The sequence below is a fragment of the Pistacia vera genome, unplaced genomic scaffold, assembly GCF_008641045.1.
Source record: "Pistacia vera cultivar Batoury unplaced genomic scaffold, PisVer_v2 Contig627, whole genome shotgun sequence".
In the NCBI taxonomy this organism is placed as follows: domain Eukaryota; kingdom Viridiplantae; phylum Streptophyta; class Magnoliopsida; order Sapindales; family Anacardiaceae; genus Pistacia; species Pistacia vera.
The window spans coordinates 102240-108316 of record NW_022196476.1 but is presented as its reverse complement, the minus strand read 5'-3'; the positions used below and the strand labels follow the sequence as shown (position 1 = coordinate 108316).

General features: G+C 35.7%; 1 long non-coding RNA gene across 1 annotated transcript; it reads left to right on the top strand.

The window, feature by feature from the left end:
- Positions 1–219: 219 nt before the first annotated feature.
- Positions 220–2285, top strand: LOC116111126. The gene is made up of 3 exons (XR_004125007.1): positions 220–587; positions 1093–1180; positions 1300–2285. It is a non-coding gene; the product is annotated as an uncharacterized LOC116111126 (long non-coding RNA).
- The last annotated feature ends 3792 nt before the right edge of the window (positions 2286–6077 follow it).

Genomic DNA, 6077 nt, shown 5'->3' with positions numbered 1-6077 from the left:
TTTATTATTTATTTTGTTATAAAGTTTTGTATATCTCTTTCTACTTTTACTTCTACTAACAGGGGTACATGCTAGACAAAATAACAGTTCACATGTGTTAGAGCTTGTTCTGACCTTCATTTTGATCCTTGTTTCTGCTTGTGCATCATTGAGAGTAGAATGTCGATAATATAAGCTATCTTTGTTTTTCAACCTTTTTTGACTTAATGAAGTCTTTGTTTGACATTCCCTCATGTCTCATTGTCTTGGGTACACTGCCTAGATTTTTCAGAAAGTGATTGTTTCAATCCAACTTCTTCAAACATTTTCAATCATAAAATAACTTCATGGGACTACTTTTCGTTGGGTTAGGTACTTATGAAATTTTTAAGTTTGATTCATTTCCCTTCCAAGTAAAAGTATTGAGAAGCATGAGTTTGGTGGGGATTTGTAATTTTTCTTTCTATTTATTTTCCATTAGTGACTGTAATTTCATCATATTGAGCAAATTTCACTTGCAAACAGGCCTACAAGTGTAGTTACGATAATTGCATGCAGGTTTATGAAAAAGAGTTTCTGACAGAGAATTCATATCTCTATATATATGGGTTAGTTCCTTATTATCTTATTTTAATATGACAGCTACCTGCTCGAATTTAATATCTTGTACTAAAATTTTTATTTACATCTCTTGTTTTATCATTTTTTGAATAGAAATTAATCAGTAGCTACTTATTTTCCTATGTTGAAATAGGTTGCAGGGGACTGAATTGAATGCTCACTAGCGTGCCATTGTTGCAATAAGTTGTTTTTATTTATTTATTTATTTTATCCATCTTATATGCATGAGGGTTGTAAACCACAGGAAATGAACCATCTACAACACAGAGACTTTTCTTTGACATCTTTGACAAGCCTCAAATGGCACCATAATCATCTGTATGGTTGTCTCTAGGATTATACTTTTAATTTTTTAGATGATTTGATGATTTGATGATACTTGGAAGATCAACTGATTGTCACATTATTATAACCTACTTATATGGTTATAACATATTTGTGTATACATGTCTACTTCATTTTCTTATAGGTCCCAACTTAAATGGTTTGCAGGGCCTTTGTCAATGGCGAGATGTTGTTGTCTGTACAGAGGATGAAAGTACTGGTTATATTTTGCCTAACAAAACTCTTCTTGAAGTTGGTATAAAAACTGCTCCAATTTTCCTTCAACTAAAATTATGTCTTTGTTATTTATAACACTCATTCGTTGAGTTTCGACCTGATTCTTTTTTTTTTTTTTTTTTTTTCTTGTGATAAAAGCCAAACAGATACCTGTTACTCCAGCAAGTTATGCCAATTATTGAAATTGAAGCATCCACATATTGAGGCTTCTGAAGTAAAACTGAAGCTTTGGTCGCTGAGGCTTCCACAAATATGAAAATTCAAATGTTACAATAGAACGTGTTGGTGGTGAAAAATTCAATGCTAGTATCATTCCACATCTACCACCTTCTTTGAAATTTGGAAGCACTGTTACAGAACCTGACTGAAAAGGACTAGGATCTTTGGGGCATCCTGAAACAAATGGTGAAGAGGAGTCTGACATTCATATCTCATGTCAAAGTAGAGAGACAAATACTGGCATGGATGTCATCTTCATTTTTAATCGGTGCAATCCATAACTAAAATACGGTTTCATTCAATTGTATTTTTATTAATTAGCTGTTCATTTTAATCAGGACAGGGAAGAGATCAAATTGGATCAGATTAGATCTTCGGTGAATCTACCATTCCACTCATTTTCTACCAGGGATGAACAGCCAAAAGCAGTTAAAGAGGTCAAGGTGGAGCCTGTTACATCTTCAAAGAACCTTCAATCCCTCATCATTTGCCAGTGGGGAACAGCCAAAACCTGTCGCAGAAGAGTCCAGTGTTAGAAGTTCAATCTGAGGAACCTCCTCCTGAGCCGTCTGCTAGGTCTAATACCGAAGATGTTATAATGTTGGAAGATGATGTAAATGAAGAGGAATCAACACATGGTAACTTGGAAAAAACCAAAAGAACCCACGTGTTTCTGGGGATAAGAAGAAAATTTCAGCTGGTAGTCAAAGCCAAAAAGATGAGGGAACGAAAGAACTTTCACTAGGTAAAAACTGTTTTGCTTTCCCAGCAACTGGGAATCGAAGTGCAACATTTCACTGAGTCTCAGGCATGAATTATGCTGGTGTGTAAAGCGGAAATGCAATGAACTTTGGATATCTAAAACACGTTTCAAAAGTGAAAAAGAATATGAAAGTTGTTATAAATGAAACTAAAACCATGTTTCATATATGTGATTAGCATGAAGTGATGTATTGGAGATTTTGCAAGTGAAAAGAGGCATGGCTTGCAAGAGTGCATATGCTGATCACATGTCAGTTAATCTCGTAATGTTTTAAATGAGGAATTAAGAGAGAGCTTTTCTAGTGCCTTTATATTTTAAAAAAAATTCCATAATAGCTTCATATGTTGAATCAATAGTATGTGACTAAATTTATGTCTACTTTGAAGCTTTCGATTCTTATGTTTACAAACTTATGAAGGTTTTATTTATTTATCTAAAAGCGTTGTCATTTTCTTGTTAATTCTAAAAGAAGTTTATACTTTTAGAGCAAATCCTTAGGAAAATTTCAGCAATGTTTTGTGTCTGTCTCCGTATCTTTCAGGAGGCACAAAATTCATACTTGAGCAGTGAATCCAAATGGCAAGGAATTGTCCAACATTCTCTTGGGATAAAAACTGAACCGGGTGCAGTGAACAATCTAAGAAAATGAATTTTCCCACTTTCTGTGATTTAAATGGGTTCACAAAATTAGTCCAATAATTTAAATCAAACCACCAGCAAAATACAAGATCAATCAATTGCAACCAAGACACAAACTTTACGTGGAAAACCCAAATGGGAAAAACCACGGGACCGTAGTCCGATATCAACTTCCACTGTAATAGATAATGGGTACAACAATTTCTTTTCTAGATAAAACTATAGGCTATAACAATATCACCAATCATCATCCTAACAAAATAGATTTTAATAGGAAACACTCAAATTGAGAAAATGGGCGATCTCACCAAAACACGACAATGAAGAGGACTATCGAGAAATTGACCGTTGGATGTGAATAATGTTGGAAAAGTAACTTGCCCGACCCACGGCGGGTTAGTGGTTTTGGCGGGTCGGGCTAAACCTGGCCCGCCAACCCTAACCCGGTGGGTTATGCTGTGAGCCAGGCTGGGTTAAGTCATACAGGAGATAAAAGGATAATCAGGTTAGAAGCAAATGGGCTTTTAAGCCTATTGGGTTTATAACCCTACCAACTTGTGAATCTTGTCTTCAAGGAAAAATGACCAAATCGCCCTTTAAGGCTAAAGGGGAAAGATCCAAAGAATTATTAGAGGTTGTACATTCAGATATATGCAGACCATTTAATGAAATGGCTCGAGGAGGTTTTCAATATTTCATTACCTTTACCGATGATTCTTTTAGGTACGGGTATTTGTATTTAATAAAATACAAATCTGAATCCTTTGAAAAGTTCAAAGAGTTTAAGAATGAAGTAGAGAAACAGACTAGAAAGAGTATTAAGTCTCTACGATCAGATCGTGGTGGTGAATACTTAAGTACAGAATTTCAAGATTTTGTAAAGGAGAATGGTATAATGTCCCAGTTGACTTCTCCGTATACGTCGCAACATAACGGTGTGTCTGAAAGGAGGAACCGTACTTTATTGGATATGGTACGGTCGATGGTAAGTTTTACGGACTTGCCAACGTCACTATGGGGATTTGCCCTTGAATCCGCTATGCATATTCTGAATAGGGTACCATCTAAATCTATTGAGATGACACCATATGAGATGTGGTATGGTAAACCTCCTAGTCTCAAATATATGAGAATTTGGGGTTGTCCAGCTTATGTCAAGATTGTCAAGATAGACAAGTTGGACGTTAGATATGAGAAAGGTTAGTTTATAGGGTATCCCAAAAATAGTTTGGGATATTATTTTTACTTTCACATTGATCAACGAATTTCGATAAGTAGGAATGCACACTTTCTTGAGAAAGACTTCTTAGAAGAGAGTGGTGCGGGAAGAAAAATTATGCTATAGGAAGAGTTCGGGGAGCCTTAGACCTAAAATACTCAGATGGGTGGTCCCTCTCAGGAAACATTAATACCTAAAACGGTTTCGGTTCGTAAATCATCTAGAGTATCTCAACCTCCAGAAAGATATGAATTACTTCATGAAGAGATTTTTGAATCTATCATGATTGGATAAGTCAGTCATGGGGATGATCCTAGAAGTTATGAAGAAGCGATATTAGATAACGATTATGGAAAATGGCTAGAAGCTATGAATTCTGAGATAGAATCCATGCATGCTAATCAAGTATGGACTCTCGTTGATCCTCTGAAGGCATAGTTCCTATTGGATGTAAATGGATCTTCAAGAGAAAGATTGGCAAAGATGGAAAGGTAGAGACCTATAAAGCAAGACTAGTTGCAAAAGGTTATTGGCAAAGATGGAAAGGTAGAGACCTACAAAGCAAGACTAGTTGCAAAAGTTTATACTAAAAAGCAAGGGTTGGATTATGAGGAAACTTTCTCACCAGTCGCTATGCTTAAATCAATCAGAATTATGCTAGACACAACTGCACACTATGATTATGAGATATGGCGAATGGATGTCAAAACAGCATTCCTCAATGGATTTATTGAGAAAAATATCTACATGCAACAACCTATAGGTTTTGTATCCAGTTCTGAAAGAAATAAAGTGTGCAAGCTGCATAAATCCATTTACGGGTTAAAACAAGCTTCAAGAAGCTGGAACATCCGGTTTGATGAAATAATGAAAACGTTTGGTTTTATAAAGAATCCAGATGAACCCTATGTTATAAAAGGATCATGCAATCATATTTCTCATACTGTATGTAGATGACAAACTATTGATGGGAAATGACATTGGGATGATGACTAAAGTTAAGTTGTGGTTATCTAGAACTTTCTCCATGAAAGACTTAGGAGAAATGACCTACATCCTAGGAATTTGTATCTATAGAGATAGAACGAAATGATTAATAGGTTTATCCCGAAAGATGTACATAGAAAAAATGTTGAAACAGTTCAGCATACAAGACTTCAAAAGGGAATTTTGCCTTGCAGTCACGGAATTCATCTTTCAAAAGATATGAGTCCAAAGACTGATTAGGAGCATGAGCGGATGCATGGGATACCCTATGCTTCAGCCGTAGGTAGTCTCATGTACGCTATGCTATGTACTAGGCTTATATTGCAAATGTTGTGAGTGTTACAAGCAGATATTAGTCTGACCCAGCGGAAAAACACTGGTCACCTATTAAGACGATCTTTAAGTACTTAAGAAGAACTAAGGATCTAATACTAAGTTATGGAGGTTCACAGTTGAAAATTGATGGATACTCTGATTTTGATTTTCAATCAAATGTGGATGATAGAAAGTCTACATCCAGGTTCATTTTCACATGCAATGGAGGTGTAGTCAGTTGGAAGAGTTCAAAACAGTCGACTACTACCGATTTCACTACAAAAGCTGAATACATTGCTGCTTCAGAAGCAGCAAAGGAAGTTGTCTGGATGCACAAGTTCATGATTGAACTTGGTGTTGTTCCAAACATGGTTTATCCGATAACCCTATACTGTGACAATACTGGTGCTATTGCACAGGCAAAGGAGCCAAAGGTGCACCAGAAGTCAAAACATATTCAAAGTAGATATCACATTTTAAGAGAATTTGCTAGAGTAAGAGAAATTCTAGTGCAGAAAACACCTTCAGCAGAGAATGTAGCTGACCCACTCACTAAAGAGATAACACAAAAGCAGTTGGACTATCATCTTGAGAAGATAGGTATTAGATATTACAGCGATTGGCTCTAGTACAAGTGGGAGTTTTGTTAGTGTATGCCCTAGGAACCAATCGTGTTATCGGTTTAAGGACATTGTATCTTGTAAAAGTATTATGAATAAAAGAAAGTGTTCTTATTTTACATGTTGATTTACTGCTTCATTTATATTATAATTA